General features: G+C 39.6%; 1 protein-coding gene across 1 annotated transcript in view; it reads right to left on the bottom strand.

The window, feature by feature from the left end:
* TPRG1 (tumor protein p63 regulated 1) overlaps window positions 1-17,225 on the bottom strand; it is a 199,357-nt gene extending 182,132 nt beyond the window's left edge. Inside the window, exon 1 of the mRNA XM_070582519.1 lies at window positions 17,100-17,225. The gene's annotated coding sequence lies outside the window, so the exon portion shown is untranslated. The remainder of the gene's footprint in view (window positions 1-17,099) is intronic.
* Window positions 17,226-17,574: the final 349 nt, after the last annotated feature.

Below are 17,574 nucleotides of genomic sequence, written 5' to 3'. Positions count from 1 at the left end.
CAAAGAGTGAGAGCATGCTGCATAAAAATGTTCAGGAAAATGTAGATTTGGGGGGAAGGGGGAGCCAAGAAAAGAAGCAGCATAAATATGCTATTGTGATTTAAACAAGCTACTTCCTTTGAGCGTGTGGACAACTCAAGGCAATTCCTGTCACAAAAAAGAATAAGCATCTTCACAGCTCTCAGAGGAATTCATTTACTCAGGGAGTCAGAAAATTTCCTCCAGAATTCAACTGATCCAGTGAAGCAACCAACCCATTGTTACTGCATAAATTGGAGTTCTCTGCCTGACCAGCATAAACAAGCCAATTAATTATGGCATCAGCCTTTGGTGAAGAAATCAGCTTTTATTCTGTGAGATGGATCTGCAGGCAGATGAGGACATGTGTCTTCAGATCTGTCTCTCTGATTCAGGATTTGGGGCAAAATTTAAGAGGTCGGAGAACAGATTGGCATGTGGAAATGCTGGTGGGACAGCTTTTAATTGGTGGGCTTCAAGCATTTATGATAAGGTTTTAAACATTTATGACAGGGTTCTAAACATTTTTGATGAGGTGGGGAAGGAATTTTAACACAGGATCTTCGTGAATGAGGGACCCATCACTTCTGATATGAGTCTGACTTTCAAGTTCCAGTCATGTCCCAGTCCTTGGGTTCCATGGGGAAGAGGAGCTTTAGTTCCGAGGTCATCTCAGATCACAATTTCTTATTTTATGAATGCCCTGGCTACATGACTTTGCAGGTTTTCTGGAAGACAATTGTTAAGCACTCTGTTGATAAGAGATGGGGTCAGTTGAACTGGTCCTGGAGTGCCTGCGATTACACCATCAACAAATATAAACGACATATACACACTAGAGACTACAGGAATTAAACATCTAATTAAACATCTAAGACCAAAGTACTTGCCCTCAAGGATATTTGTAAGATCATCCATGATATAAAGCTAAATATCCTTCTAAAATAACATGTCCAAAATTAATATCATTCTTTTAATCTTCAAAACCCTCTTCTTCATTTGGCCTATCTTGAAAAATTTTACCTCAATTCACAACTTTACCTACACAAACCAAAAGACACAAAAGCTTTTCTTGATTCACTTCCTAAGCCTAATGAGTTATCAAGGTTTATTGTCATTAATGACCCCCAAAAAATCCAAAGGAGGGCTTGAGAAGACCTCTAGGAGGAGGAGTGCATTTGTCAGAGTAGATCAGGCTGTGCTTCAATAACAAATAGCCCCTGGAATATTCAGCGGCTTAACACAACACACATTTACTTCCTGCTCATGTTACAGTCTGAGGTAGGTTACTTCTACTCAGTGTTCTTCTAAGCTGTGGTTCAAGGCTTCAAATCACTTCTGCTTTTTAGCTACAAAAAATATATTGTCTTCCAGATTCATCATAAAAAGAGAAAGGGAGACAGAATATAGGAGGTATTTTTAAAGACCAAGCTTAGAAGTAGTTTACGTATCTTCTGCTCACAACCCATTGGCCAAAACTCAGTCACATGAAACTCAGTCCTTTTCTAACCTCAGGGAAGCTGAGAGATGCAGTCTTTTAACATATCCAGGAAGAGGAAATGGTGTAATGAACTCAGAACATTGTCTCTGCTATAAGGACAAACACTTATTCTTTTAAAAGAGATTTTTCAGGCACTAAGATCCACAAATTCTCAGCGTTCTCTAACCAGCTGACAAAATCTACTCAAAATTAAACTCTTCCTACAAGTCTTGTGGTTTCATCATCTAAGAAAATGAAAATTTATAGATCTGTGTCTTTATTTTCACCTATGTCATTCTGAGATAAAAGACTTTTGCTCAAAAAGTACTGTACAATCTAATAATTTACCTTTAGTTTTCTTGCAAGTGTTCTCCTTTTCCATTATGGAATAAAATGCTTTACTATCCATCTAAATTTTCCCATTCTCCCCACATTCCTTTGAAACTGCAGAGATCCCAAGAGGACCTGGGCTCAGATAGGGGTGTCTGACTATGGGGAGAAATTCAGAAGATTTTCAAAATCCTGAAATCACTCAACCCACTTCATTGAGGTTGACTAGGTTTGGCTTTCAGCTATAATTTAGACAAAGTTTCCTGAGCCCTCTTAACATTCTTGCCTCTCCAGCCCCAATTAGCCAACCAACTTTCATTCATCTTTCAGTTCTAAACGTAGATACCACTTTTCTCTAGAAGACTCTCCTGGCTTCCAAATTCTTGTTGGGTGTCCCTTTTAAGTGAACTCAAAGTCCACTGTTCTTGCCTTCCTGATAGCACTCACCCAGACACATAAGCACCACATGAAGTTTTTTTTTGGGGGGAGCGGGGGTGGGCAGTCAGTGTTCCTCAATGAATTATAAGCAATTTGACATGAGGACTGAGTTGCTACTGTGATGGTGGTAGTTGTGTCTCCATTTCCTAAAACCATTTAGACAGATCGTCAAAATCATGTTTGTTAAATGAATGAATGAATGTAGGCTTGAATCAGGGGAAGTAGCAGCTAAAAATATTTTGGAGTAATTTAAGAGAAGCCAAATAGTGTTGGCAATGGATGACCACAGTTGAAGCCTATGTAGATGGGAATAAGAAAGTTTCAGAAGTATTAACTTTGGAAAAGGGAGGTGACTTCCAAGGCAAACTTGAGCATCATTTCTTTCACAAAACTTTCTCTGGTCACCTCAACTTAGAAGTGCTCATATTCCATAATTGTAACACTTGTACTGCTTTGAGCCTTTTTTATAGCACTGAACATATGTGACTTTGTGTCATAGTATCTTTGTCTTACGGGCTTCACTAGATGGTAAACTCTTAAAGACAAGGACTGGTCTCTGTCTCAGTATATTTCTCAACACTTCACTCCTGCCCTATGTAGAGCAGGAGTCTTGAATATATGTTGTAGATATTGCACCCTATAAATGCATGTTGTCTTAAGTGTAGATACAACACACAGCAGAATTTTATATCTGAACATACAGTAGAATTTCACATCTTTAAATCTGCCCCGTGTGTCCATGCTGATTCAAATCCCATCTTAAGTCCTCTGTTCCTAGTCTGTCTTCCATTTCATATTATTGTTTACGAATATGAATGCCAAATAGTTTACAGAGCATAAAGTAGATACATGACTTTGGGCAAATCCTTGCTCCCTGCATCTTATTATTCTTTTTCGGAAGTAGAGGATAGCGGCCCTTGTCCCAGCTAAATCACAAGGTGGTATATAACTCAAACTGGGTATCGTTTATTATCACACTTGTAGTGTGGGAAAGACTTTTAACCCTTCTACAATGTTCATGACATGCTAGCTGAAAGTAGACTGGCTGTTCTCCTTGAGGGAAGAGACCAGCAGACTCTTGGGGTAAGAGAGTTCCCACCTTCATGAGATAGTTCCCCTCAATTAACCAACCTGTCCCTTTGTGTACCCTCCCAGGACCAAGGCGAACAGTTTAGCTTTTGCCTAGAAAATACTCAAATATGTAAGAAGAGTAATTCGCCTTATACCCTAGACCAAACATCATCTTGTTATTCTAAATTATTCCCATTCACATCATCCACTACATACACAGACAATGAGATCAAATGTCAAAGGAAAGACTACTAAAGGAAGAATGCAATATTAAAATGTTCCAGATTTGAGCAATAAGAGCTTCATCCCATTATCAAATTCTCAAGGAGAAACTGAGGTTCAAAAACTAACATCCTTTCCCATTGTAACTTTTGTACCAAGAAACAAAATCTTCCCTATTTCTTTTTCTTTTTCCTATCAGCAAGAGGGTCGGTTGGTTCAGAACCGTGGGCAGAGCCCAGGTTCCCATATCACCTCTAGCCTGAGCTCTTCACTAATAAAATAGGAACTACCAGTTCCTTAAACACCTTCTGAATTAAATTAATCCAATCAAGCTTTCTCTTGTTCCACTACTTGAAAGCACCAGGAAGTTAATAGATGTAAATATCATCATAATACCTGCTCCACATCCTCACAATATAAAACCACAAACAAATCCCTAGCCCGTAAAACATAGATCCCAGTCAAAATTACTCTCCTTGATCTCAAGGTCCAGAACATTAAGACACACTAGCTGTTGCCTAGATCCAAGCAGATAACCAGGATATCCTAGTAAAAGAGAGTAAAGGTAAAAACTAATATGCACATATTTTAGCCTTGTCAATCTCTCAGCCAATGTGATTCCAGTCAAAATTCCAGTAGGTTTGTTGCTGTTGTTGTTTTAGAAATTGACAAGCTGATTCTAAAATTACAAAGAAAGGCAATGAAACAAGAAAAGCTGAAATAATTTTGAAAGGGAAGACAAAGTTGGAAGATTTATACCACCTAATTTCCAGATATACTCTAAAGCTATTAATAGTCAAAACAGTTTGGTATTACAGAAAAATCAGACATATAGATGAATGGAACACAATAGAGTCCAAAAACAGACCCACAGACCCACATATAGTCAACTGAGTTTTAATAAAGGTGGAAATGCAATTGAATGGAGAAAGGATAATCTCTTCAACAAATAGTGCTGGAACGATTGGATGTCCATTTGCAAAAAATGCAAAAAAACAAAAAAGAATCTAGATCCATACCTTGTACTTTATGCAAAACTTAACTCAAAATGGATCATAGACCTAAATGTAGAACCTATAAACTTCTAGGAGAAAAGTAGGGGAAAAGCTTTTTAACTTCAGAATAGGCAAAGAGTTCTTAGAGATGATGCCAAAAGCACAAGCCATAAAAGAAAATTTGATATATTGGACTTTATCAAATGTAAGAAATTTGTTCTTCAAGACACCTGATAAGGGAATAATACAAGGCCCAGACGGGGAGAAAATATTTCCAAATGATATGTCTGATTATGGACTTGTAGCCAGAATATATAAAGAACTCTCAAAATTCAACAATTAAATAAAAAGCAATTTAAAAGTGGATAAAACATTTGAACAGATAATCTACCAAAAATATAAAAATGGCAAATAAACCATGAAAAGTAAAACCACAATGTAATACTAGTATATACTTATTAGACCAACAAATAAAAAACCTAACCATACAAAGTGGAGCAAGTGGAACTCCTCATACGTCGCTGATGAGAATGCAAACTGTTACAGCCACTTTAGAAATCGATTTGGCAGTATCTTATAAAGTTAAACAGAAACCACACAACGCAGCAATCCCATTCCTAGGTATTTACCCAAGTAAAATGAAAACCTACATTCACACAAAAATCTGTATGTAAACATTTGTAGCAGCTTTACTTGCAATCGCTGAAAACTGGAAACAACCATGGCACATACATACAATAAAATACGACTCAGTAATAAAAGGAACAAAGTATTGATACATGCAACCACATGGATCAATCTCAAATGCATTATTCTCGCTGAAAGAAGCTAGACTCCAAAGGCTTCAATAATGTGTGATTCCATTTATATAACATTCTTGCAAAGCCAAAACTATAGGGAGAAAAACAGACCAATGGTTGCCAGGGGAGCGGGATGGAATACAAAGGAGCAGTGGGGAACTGGGGGGAGTGAGAGAACTCTTCTATATCATGATTGTGGTGGTGCTTACAAGGCTAAATATCTGCCAGAACTTGCACAACTGTGTATAAAGGATGAATTTTACTGCAAGTAAATTTTACCTTAATTTTTTTTTAAGAAAAATAGTTCTTGATTGTGTAGCAAGGATGCCTCTCAGTCTACGCACTTAGATGTACTATAAACATTTGCTTCCTATAATTCAATGTAATAGTTTTAGCCTGTGTTTCTATTCTTCGGGGTTGGTGGGCAAACATATTATCAGATCTTCCTGAGACTTGTCCCTGATCCCTGCTTCTTCCGCGGTTATGCCATAGTTAGCATTCCACAGGCAGTAGCAAGGTGGGAGTACAGTGGCAATGGATCCATAATCATAGGTCCACACAAGTTGCTGCATCCTTTGTCCCACACTGCGTGGCCCATCATATCTGGTAACTCCATTGTTTCCCTGCCACTCTTAGGAAAAGGGAATTTTTCTTACAAGGCTGCCGCATATCAATTTTCACACTGTGCCCCATGCATGAGGCAGCCATTTCCTCTTTAGGATCTAGTTACTGCTCCATCAGCACTGCTGGGAAGTAGGGGGCAGGATCCTTCTTCTCTCTGGACCACAGAGCTCTCTGAGTCATCTCTTCTCTCTCTCTCTCTCCCCCTCCTCCCCTACTTTCTCTCACACACATACCCCAGAGGAATGCTCTGCTCTCTCCTCTGCTTGCTTCTGGCCAAAATACTTGTCTATAACCTTAAATACCAACCTTTTACCTTCTCCACAAAACTCTCAACGTTTCCCTAAGGGCTTAGGCTTTTCCATGACAAATGTCAGAAAGACAAGCAGGCTATTTCTGAGTTCAGCCCTTTCACTGCCTCCCCTGAGGCAATCAAGTACAGAGCTAACTGCAGGGTTACAGAGGCGGTGAAGATGGAAATGCTGTAGAAAAAACAGATTGATATCTTAAAATATTATTCCACCTCACTTGGTTAAAAAATTTTAAAGGTTCTACCTTTATTGCAGTTTCCTTTCTAGGAAGATGGAAATACGGTACCACAAATATTGGGTTTTGACTTCACATTGTTAAAATTATATTATTATGTTATAAAATTATGCTATTCTACAGAATGCAGAAACAAAGATTTTTGAATGTAAGAAATAATATGCGAAGCAACAAGTGAAAAAGAACGTGCATTAAAATCATACTAAGAAAAGTTGTGGGTCTATCAGCATTCTGGACAGTTGTTCTGAAGCAAAAAAAGAAAAACAGATTCTAAAAAATAAAATTTATGAAAACTGTGCTGCCAAACGTTAAGTAAAAAATAATCAGTGAAAAAGAGTAATTAATTCATATATTACATATTCTCCTTTTTTAATCCTTCCCAATGGCAATCATGTACTTTTGAAGGGGACATCTGGAAACCTAAGCTCACTTAAAACATTCTCTTTCTAGCAAGCAGCTAGCCAAGAAGCTCTACGCTCTGAAAGCGCTGTCAGCTTGCCCCTGCCTCCAGCCCCAGATGAAGTCAGCCTGCCTCGCTATCAGACAGTCTAAACAATTGCACATTGGCTCCAAGTGCAAAGCACGCTCTCCAGATGTCCAGACTTCAGGGAAGCTACTGTTCAGACATAAATGAAGCCCCGAAATTTATCAGCCAGCAATCTGCTGGTGGGTAAGAGGGGCCACATTTAGTTGGATAGGCAACCAACCTGATTTACTCCTGGGTGCATATAGTAGAAGTGAAATAGTGACTTCCCCATCACACAAAGTATTCAAGCAGGGAATAGATGACTTTGGAGGACGTAGTGCAGAGGGGATTCAAAGGCAGTTAGTCTAAAGGGCATATAAGATCTCCTGCCCACATCAGACTTTATGATTCTATGAAATTCCCTTTTTTCAAGGAAATGAGACAAAAATACTACATTATGAGAAACTTCTCTTCTTTAATGAATCAAAGCCTGGCTGATTCCATAGAGAAATGAAAACAAATGATGCCATATTCAGGAATTGTATAACCTGAGATATAAATCAAACATAGTCTAGAAATTATGGAACTTTTTTTAACTTACATATCAATTCAGTACAATACTTATAGTGATATGCACAAGTTTTGATTTAAAGTAAGTTTGTGTTATATGACTGTACTGGGACTCGATGGTGCTCTGAATGCAGGAGAATGAACAAGAGAACTTACTAATTTGAAATAAGGAAAGAGGAGTAGTATGATTCAATGGGGGGGGAAGGCTAATGTATGAAATTTCCATAAAGGAATAATGTTGCATTGCTTTAAAGTCTACTGTTATTGCAAAGTGAAGTAAGTCAACAGAAAAAAAGCATAATTTGTAATAGACATATTATGAAGCAAAAGGTATATGTGAGAGAACTTTCAATTTTTTAAGCCACTGGGTTGACAAAAAACTAGTGTTTTCATTTTGACCAATTGCTCTCATAAGAAAATACGTTAAATGTGTTTAGATGGAGAAATTGTTTCTTGCCTTTATTCAGCATATATCATGTGCAGCCTGTCTGAAGTTCTCTGAACCTCCCAAAATGGGATTAAGGCTGTGAGATCTTCCCTTTACATTCTTCCCACAGCGGGGCACGTGAAGAAATCAAGTCATGGAAGTCATAGGGTTGCAGGGGCTTATGGAAAACCTCTGCACCTTTGCCTCAATTTTGCTGTGAATCTAAAACTTCTCCAAAAAATAAAGTCTGCTAAAAAACACGTCAGGGGATTGTCTTTTACCTAGATCTTTCCAGGAGCAGATACTATGCTTTCCCAAGATTAAAAAAATGAAATTATGTGCGTTTAAATTATTGCTGAAAGAAACCCTTTTTATTTTTAATAAAATAAATTACTAAGGGAAACATTTACATTTTAAATTTTACTTTTTTATTAAGATTGGCACCTGAGCTAACAACTGTTGCCAATCTTTTTTTTTTTAAAGATTGGCACCTGAGGTAACAGCCTTTGCCAATCTTTTTTTTTTTTTTCTGCTTTTTCTCCCCTAAATCCCCCCAGCACATAGTTGTATATTTTTTTAGTTGTGGGCCCTTCTAGTTGTGGCATGTGGAACACCGCCTCACCGTGTCCTGACGAGTGGTGCCACATCCACGCCCAGGATCCAAACCAGCGAAACCCTGGGCAGCCCAAGCAGAGCGCGTGAACTTAACCGCTGAGCCATGGGGCCGGCCCCTAAATTTTAAGTTTTAAAATTAAAAACTGCTAATGGAAAGTTACTAGGCTAAGAGTCTACAAGTACTACCAGCTCTGACCACAGCCCCACCTGCCACCTGCTATATGAGTTTGTGTCAGTCAGTTCCTTTTTCTGGACCTCAGTTTCATCGGATGGAAATTGGGACAGTAATAACCACCCTTCCCTTCCTAAAATGACAGGAACATGAAAACCCTTTGAAAACATCACGGCCATATACAAATGTAAGCAAAGAGGAAAGAAAACAGTATGTTGCAGGAATCATTTATTCCTTCCTTCATTTATTCAGTCGTCCATTCATCTGGCAAATATGTGAATTCCCAACACAGGCTCTCTGCCAGGCACTGGGAATTTCACAGTAAACAAAGCAGACAAATTGCAACCTCTCTGGAGTTTATAGTCTAGTAGAGAAGACAGGCGCTACATAATCATACAAATAAACATTTAAAATTGTGATGTTTGCCATAAGGAAAAGTTAAAGGCATGTTGGAAAATAATGATGGGTCATCTGTTTAGAGGGGCACTTGGGTGGCAAGTAGAAGAATCAAGGAAAGTTTCCCAGAGACTTGAAGCATGAGGAGTTGGCAGGAAAAATTTTGAGGAGAATAAATTGCTGAGTGTATTCCAGGTAAAGTAAAAAGGACGTGCAAAGGCCCTAGGGTGGAAAGAACTTGACATATTCAAGGCACAAGCAGAAGGCCTGGGTAGCTGTTGATGGTTTTCATTCATGCTACCATGATGATGACTTCATACTGCTTTTGAGAATAGACTAGAACAACTGTGAATATTGACACACTAATTTTTACTTAGGCTAAACTTTCTATCCTCAACAAATGTTTCTAGTTTAGAGTGCCTCTATATCCAATGTAAATTTCTTCTTTTTTTTTTTTAGGAAGATTATCCCTGAGCTAACTGCTGCCTATCCTCCTCTTTTTGCTGAGGAAGACTGGCCCTGAGCTAACATCCGTGTCCAGCTTCCTCTACTTTATACGTGGGATGCCTACCACAGCATGGCTTGCCAAGCGGTGCCATGTCCACACCCGGGATCCAAACCGGTGAACCCTGGGCTGCCAAGAAGCGGAACGTGCAAACTTAACTGCTGTGCCACAGGCCAGCCCCCTCCAATGTAAACTTCTAATCCCTTTACACTTAGTATTTATTATGCATGAAGGACATTTTGGATATCCTCTATTCTGTAGGCTTCAAAGAGAAAGTCAGCTTGTTAAAGTTAAGAATTTTAAAAAGACAATGGAAAAACTATGCTGAGAAAAGATAAGTGGACCCAAAACCTATCACACAAGCAACACTTGAAGATCCTAAAGATAGTGGTGCTGGAAAAGAGATAATGAAGGAGACACAATCTTGATCCCACACACCTACTCAAGCTGTCTTATGGAGAAAGTGAGACTTTGATTATTTAGATGGAAACCAGAAGATTTCATGGTTTAAGTTTGCTGAAGGGCAAAATGTTCCTCAGTATGTAAGAAAGAAATGGATAATAATGGGAGATGTCTAATTTAGCAGAGAGAAGAAAAAGGTATTCCTCTAGAAGTCACAAATAAACCATAAATGTAAGTACAAATTAGATCACCCCTGGGGTATAGAGTTGTAGAGAGCTTTGTACTCTATAGATGGTTTCTACAAAACCTTTATCAGTGGGGAGAAATTTTTATTCATCAGAAATCTTCTTTAGCATTGCCCAGGATGGATTTAGAAAATCAGTTTGCTAGGGCAAATTTGCTAGGGGGAGGAGGTAAGAGTCCCAGGTACCTGGCTTGAGCAGAAATGTTCTGTACCTGGTCTGGGAAAAAGTTGTTTTTTGATTTCTGGAGGTGGATGGGGATAAGTCAAGAAAGTTATAGAGCCAGGGAAGATACCGAAGTTTGAAGAGCTGTGCAGGTGATGGTCACAAGTCAGAAGAAGGCATTTTAATATGAGACAAAGAGCAAGTGTGACCCAAGAGAGAAGGTACATTCAAGGAAGTGCAAGAATCAATAGTTCAGGTGTATGTTGTGTGAGTTGGTTTGGTGAATAGGTAAATTGGAGGTTAGCTCATGAAAGAATAGAGATTGACCCAGTAGGTCAAGAGTTCTTAACCTTGAGTTTCTTCTAGTCTTCTCAACCTGTGAATATAGTCTGTTATCTGTTATCGGTACAAATGAGAGCTTTGTTCTGTGACCTCCCTAGAGTTTCCCTTAGGGAATGCGGCAACTCAGCCTGAGTCAGGGAGAGTCCTGGTTTTTATTTATGTTGACTTAAGTATGATTAGGAGACAAGATAGGACACAGAGATTGATAGAGATTTTATCAGATCATCATGCTGATGGAATTTTAAAAGGTGATCTGCTATGATAAATGCCCCCTAAATCCCCCTTTCAATTCCAAGCCAGATGAGGGATTAGAAATTCAGATAGCATTTACCTAGTGTCTGTTATCTGCCAAGCATTGCATATGTGCTTTATTCCCAACACAGGCCTGTAAGGTAAGTGCTAGTCTCATCTTACAGAGAAGAGGAGACTCAAAGTGGTTAACTCCTTTATTCATTTCATTCAGTCACTTATTTATTAGGTCAACATATATAAGAGGTTCAGCACCTCTTATGTGCTACCAGGGAGAGCATTTACCAGGTGCTGCTCTGGGGGGACCTACCAGGAGCTACCGTAGAGGGCACTTATTGCTTTATCTGTCTAGCACCCCTTGTTCTTAGAACAACCACTTTTCTTTTTGGATCTTCCCTTTTATCCTGTCTTTTATACATATCACTAAAACTTCCATTTTCTCACCTGACTCCTATACCTTGACCACAAGCATTGGTCAACTGACTTAGTATTTTGGGATTTGGAACTAAGAGAATATCAGGATAAGGTCTGGTCAATGGCTGAAAAGTATAAGATGAAAAGTTCAGGAGCTGTGATGGGCCATGATTTTTGCCAGCTAGAGGAAGTCTATAGTGAAAGGGAAAAATGAAGCTGATACAATGAAACCAGCAGAGACAAGAGACAGGGACGGATCTTGACAGCAGTCACATATCTGCTCCATTATTGTGCCTTTCCCAAGGACTGGGTGTTCACCTCTTCCTTGGATTCTATGAGTATATCCCAGGATCCTTCAAAAAATTCTTTCTGTTCAAGCTTGCCTTCTTTTTTTCTTTTTACTTCTAATAGGTTGTTACCACGCTAGGCATGAAAGACACAAAGATGAAAAACACACAGTCCCTGCCTTATGACACTCTAGGAGGTGTTCATAAGGACACACGTATGGACATGGATCATTACAACATTCTCAGTGGGGTGGAGTCGGGACATGACTCCCTCTGGTGTGTATCTGAATCATCCAACTACATCTTTCCTTTACCACTCATCTTCTGCAAGATCTTGATCTACTTCCTCCCTCCAGGCATGGGCTCCCTAACTAAGAATCTGGCTACAATGATGTACAACAATTGATGTAACTCAAGGGTCTGCAAACATTTTCTGTAAAGGGCCAGATAACAAATATTTTGGCTTTGTGGACTATATAGACTCTGTCACAACTATTCAATTCTGCTCTTGTAGTGCAAAAGCAGCCACAGAGAATACATACATGTGTGAGCATGCCTGTGTTCCGATAAAACTTTATTGACAAAAACAGGTGGTAGGCTGCATATGGTTCATGGACCATAGTTTACCAGCTCTGGCTCTAGGTGTTTGGGAGCAAAGTGAAGATAAAAACCATGATGTGGTGTATTAAGTGACTGGCAGAAGTATGCATCATGTGCTGTGGAAACTCAGAGGAAGCATCGAACTACACCATGAGCATCAGGAAAAAACATTTCTGCAAGAGATGACACCCAAGCTGAGTCTTTAAACACAAGGGGGAGTCAGCCAGAGCAAGAAAGGATAAGTAGAAAAAGCAACATTTACAAATGCAACGAGCCTTGAGAGACCTGGCATTTGAGGGACTGCCAATAGTTTCCTGTTATCAGGGCAAAAAGTTAGGAGAGTAAAAAAAAAGACAAAGTAGGGAGGCAAGGAGAACATAAGAAAAAATACTTAATATGCTAAGAAATTTAAACTTTATCTTGAAAGCTTTGGGGAGCCATGGAAGAATATTAGGCAGAGCAGAATAAACATTTGATTCCTTTTTCTTTTGTCTCAATAATCTTCCAGAGCTGTGAAAAGTAGAGACAGGGCTTCCAGGTAGGAAAACACTGCAATTGCTCAGATGCAAAGTAGTAAGGCCCTGAATTTAGGCAATGGAGTCAATTTAAGCATTAAAATCAATAGGAGTCAACTTGAAGATAGGTTATATGCCAGACCAAAAGAAGGAGAAAAAGATTACCCATAGGGTAATTGGGTGCATAAAAAGGGACAGTCACCAATATTGAAACATTTGGGGTATGGTGAGTTCAGTTTGGTATGTGGTCAGTGTGAGATACCGCTGAGACATTCAAATAGAGACAGAGGACAGCATTCAGTTGCCTATGAAGGTAGATCAGCTTTTTACATACATTTGCTTACTGCATATGACCCTACAACCCTATGAGGTAGATGCTATTATTATTCTCATTTTGCAGATGAAGAAACTAAGGTAAAGGAAAGGCCAAGGGAAGTGTCTTTTTACTATAACTCTATTTGGATTTCGCATCTCCTGGCCTGAATTACAGAATCAAGAGTTAATTGAATATAGGAACAGGTGACAAGATCATTTAGAAAGAGTATGTAGGATGAAAAGGGAGGAAGACAGGTTGAAACCCCAGGAAGAGAAACTTTTAGGGGCTGGGGAAAGTAGTGATTTGGTGGTTCTGTCCCCTCTCTAGAGCAAGAATGTCTGAGTTCAAATCCCAACTCAGCTTATTAGCAGCTGGAGGATTTGAACAAGTCATTTAGACACCTCTATTCCTGTTTCCTCTTCTGAAAAATAAGAATAGTTATAGCACCTACCTTCTAGGTTGTATGTATCATGTAAAAAGATATATGGAAAATTTGATCATGCAGCATGGCAAATAGTGAATACTCAAGAAATATTTACTATTATTGCTATCATTAACTTGAAAAGGAAACAGAAAAAAATGAATGTTAAATTGGAAAAGTGGGAAAACATACTGTTCTAGTAGCAAAGGAAAGAGAAACTTCAAGAGACAGGAAGTACACAAAGCATCAGATACTGTAGAGAGGTCAAGAAAAATGGGCCACAAACAGATCCATTTGGTTTTCCCACTTCAAGGTCTTGTGTGGAGTAGCCAAGGCAGCAGCCAGGCAGTGGCTGATGGAGGAAAGAACAGGTGGTGAAGAAGTGGAGTCAATAATAACCAAGTATACTCTCAAATGGTTTGTAGGTGAAGGGAGCAGAGAGTGTTGGCTAAAGGAGATGTCAGTGGGATGTGGTTTTCGATAAGCATGAGTTGCCTAGGTAGGAGAGATGGGTAATTTGCTATGGTAAAGGGAAAAAGCAAGAGGTAAAGAAGAGGTTGAAGATATAGGAACAGGAGAGAACTGCTAGATCAAATTTCTTGAGGAGGAAGAGATAAGTGATAAGATCCAGGGCTCAGGGGGAAATTGACCTGAAAGGTGAAGAGATACCTCTTCCACAGAGGTAGGTGTAGACAAGATAAGGAATGGTCACAGCTGTAATTCTCATGTGATAATATCAACATCACTGTGAAGTAGCAGATATGGTACATTGTTGAAAATAATACTCATGGGATAGAGCAACTGAGTATCCAGAAAATTATAAAATGTCTGTGGTAGAGAAACTCTGAATACATAAAAGACTTTACAGGTGTCGCTGAAGGCCAGACCAAGGTTGGAAGTATGAATTTATTGTGGTGCCAATTCATGTGGTGGCATGATTTTCCCAACTGACTCAGTGGTCTAAGTGTAAGAGCAGAGGAAACAGAGAGTGGAGTTGATTCAGAATGATGTGCCATGGCCAAGGAAAGGGATTTATGATACCAATAAGAGAATGGCCATCTAGGCAGGACAGGATAAACAAACAAACAGGAAAACAGAGGAAGACTGTTAGGTGGGGGTGGGTAGACATGGGCAGCACAAGGAGTAATGAAGACCATAAGAGAAGAGATGAAGGGGATGAGAGATGGAAAGATAGAGATTTGTAGTTAGAGAAGGAAATCCTGAAGTCTGTGAAAATCAAGGAATTGGATAGCTCTGGATATTGACCACATAGAACCATGGTAGCACTTAGGGAAGGAGAGAGAACTCCAAGTTGTGTGCCTAAATCTTCAATGAATGTGGAGAAAGATTAAGAGGTCCGTCATTGACGGTGGAGGGGCAGGTGTGGACTGTGGAACATTGGGATAATATAGCCAAATACCATGCTTCTTTAAGAGAAATAGGGAATTGGAGGAAAACTAATGATTTGGAAGCAACAATGTATAGGTATAGGAAAAGGTCACATTGCTCTAACTTCAGGGTAAGAATTAAGAAAAACATATTGGTATGGAGCTTCCTCAAAATGTTAAAAATAGAACTACCATTTCATCTAGCAATTGCACTTCCGGGAATATATCCAAAGGAAACACCAACTCAAAAAGATATCTGCATCCCCATGTTCACAGCAGTATTGTTTACAAGAGCCAAGACATGGAAACAACCTAAGCATCCCTCAATAAATGAATGGATAAAGAAGTTGTGGGATATATATTCAATGGAATACTATTCAGCTGTTAAAAAATGAGGAAATCCTACCATTTGCAACAACATGGATGGACCTTGAAGGCATTATGCTAAGTGAAATAAGTCAGACAAAGACAAATATTATATGATCTCACTTATATGTAGAATCTAATTTTTAAAAAAAACCACCAAACTCGTAGAAAAAGAGAGAGAGATATGGTCACCAGAGGTGGGGAGTGGGGGGAGAGGGAATTGGAGGGAGGCAGTCAAAAGGTACAAACTTCCAGTTGAAAGATAAATAAGTACTGGGGATGAAATGTACAACATGATGACTATAGCTAACACTGCTGTATGATACAGAGGAAAATTGTTAAGAGAATAAATACTGAGAGTTCTCATCACAAGGAGATTTTTTTTCTTTTCTTTTTATTGTATCTATATAAGATGATGGATGTTCATTAAACCTATTGTGGTAATCATTTCACAATATATGTAAATCAAATCACCATGCTGTCCGCCTTAAACTTATACAGTGATGGATGTCAATTATTTCTCAGTAAAACTGGGGGAAAAAAGAAAGAAAAATAAACAGTTAAGATGGCAAAAAGAAAAACGTGTTGGAAGTTCATGTAAGAGAACCCCCAGACAAATGATATCCCCTGGGGAGACCAGATTTCAGTTAGGGCAGAAGATAGGGAAAAAACTCTGTAAAGAGGCTAAAAATACGAGAGAGTTTGTCAGCATGCACAGGCAGGTCCAAGGGTGTGATCCAAAGAGGGGTTGGAAGGAGTGGTATGCAGAAGGGAAGAGAGGAGGAATCAAAGCAGGACAGGGATGCGGGGATGCGCCTAGAGAAGCAGTTATGACCCAGGGGCACAGCTGCCAAGGACAGCTGTGATGTGAAGCCTGGCAGAGTTCTCTGCCTTCAAATTTCCAAAAGAAACTTTGAAAAAAACTTGTTTTGATGCTAGAAAACCATGGCATTTGCTCAGGGTTCCAAACAGCATGTTGGTGAAAATACGATGCCTCCAAAATAATCTTTTTCTGGGTGTGCAGGGCAGGATTTTCTTTTACCAAAAACGTAGCTTGTGGTGGAAGCTACAGTAACTCCACTGACAAATAAGAGGGCACACATCTGTCTTGGTGGCACCCACTGCTGCCTGGACTGGTCAAGTAAGCTGTCCAAGCTCACATAGTCTGCCAATGATAAAGCTTATATTCAAACCCTTGTCTGATGGAATCAAAGTCTGGGCTTTTTGCACCAGGCTGCCTCTACATAAAGCTATTCTATCGATATCTGTTCTATCAATAGCTATTTTAGCTCTTTCTCAGGGTCGCTGTAGAGAATAAATGAGTTAATATTTGCAAAAGCAATCAACTTTGTGAGCAGAGATACATCATACAAATATTAGCCACTAGCATTACCAAGTAATTTATTACGTGACAGTATGAGATGCATACTGGAAACAAAATATGAAGTTCCATAGAGTAGGGTAGAGAGGCAAAGCCAAGCCCCATGGGGAGTGACTTGGCAGGGGATCATGGTAGAGATGAGACTGGAGCTGGCCTTTGAATGATGGGTTTCATTTTCCCCGAAGATATTCTCCTCTAGATTTTCAGACATACCCTTCCTATCTCCATTTCAACTAAGCTGAGGAATTTCAGCCTTTAGTAAGGAATGGGGAGAAATCATCAAGGCCCCACTGCACAAACTGAAGCCAGGTGTGCCATGGGGGAACAGAGCACACCTACCTCACAAGGTCATCATCCTCCCTTGGCAAAAACACTCCTTGCTGCTTCAGCCCAACTCCTGGGGCCTGACCTCTTTTTCAAGCCTGTAGTCAGCCTGCTTATCGGGTCTGACCTCCTCCAGCTGGATCTTGTTTTGGACTTGGCTCCTTTCTTCTCAGCTGTTTCCATTTTAGGCCTCTGTTCCTGATTCTTGAAAGCAAAAGTAGCCAAGCCCCTTCCCTCTGCCCAGGGCAAGGCAAAGAGATTGTATTTGGGCACCATGGACCTAGATAGGACAAAAGAGAGGTGTCCATCATTGGCCTTCTGGCGGAAGCCTCTTGTGAGTAAGCTGAGCCTCTCCTAGAGTTTAGGATTCAGAAGAACAGGGCTACATATCTCAACATGTTAGAACAGGGCGAAGAGAGATTTCAGAAGGAAGGAAAAGGCAATGGCCTTATTTTCCGGGTTGTGGCTGAAGAGACTAGAGGTAGCAGAT

The sequence above is a fragment of the Equus przewalskii genome, chromosome 18 (genome assembly GCF_037783145.1).
Source record: "Equus przewalskii isolate Varuska chromosome 18, EquPr2, whole genome shotgun sequence".
Classification (NCBI taxonomy): Eukaryota; Metazoa; Chordata; class Mammalia; order Perissodactyla; family Equidae; genus Equus; species Equus przewalskii.
The sequence above is the reverse complement of the archived record's forward strand: the minus strand, read 5'-3'. Positions and strand labels throughout refer to the sequence as shown.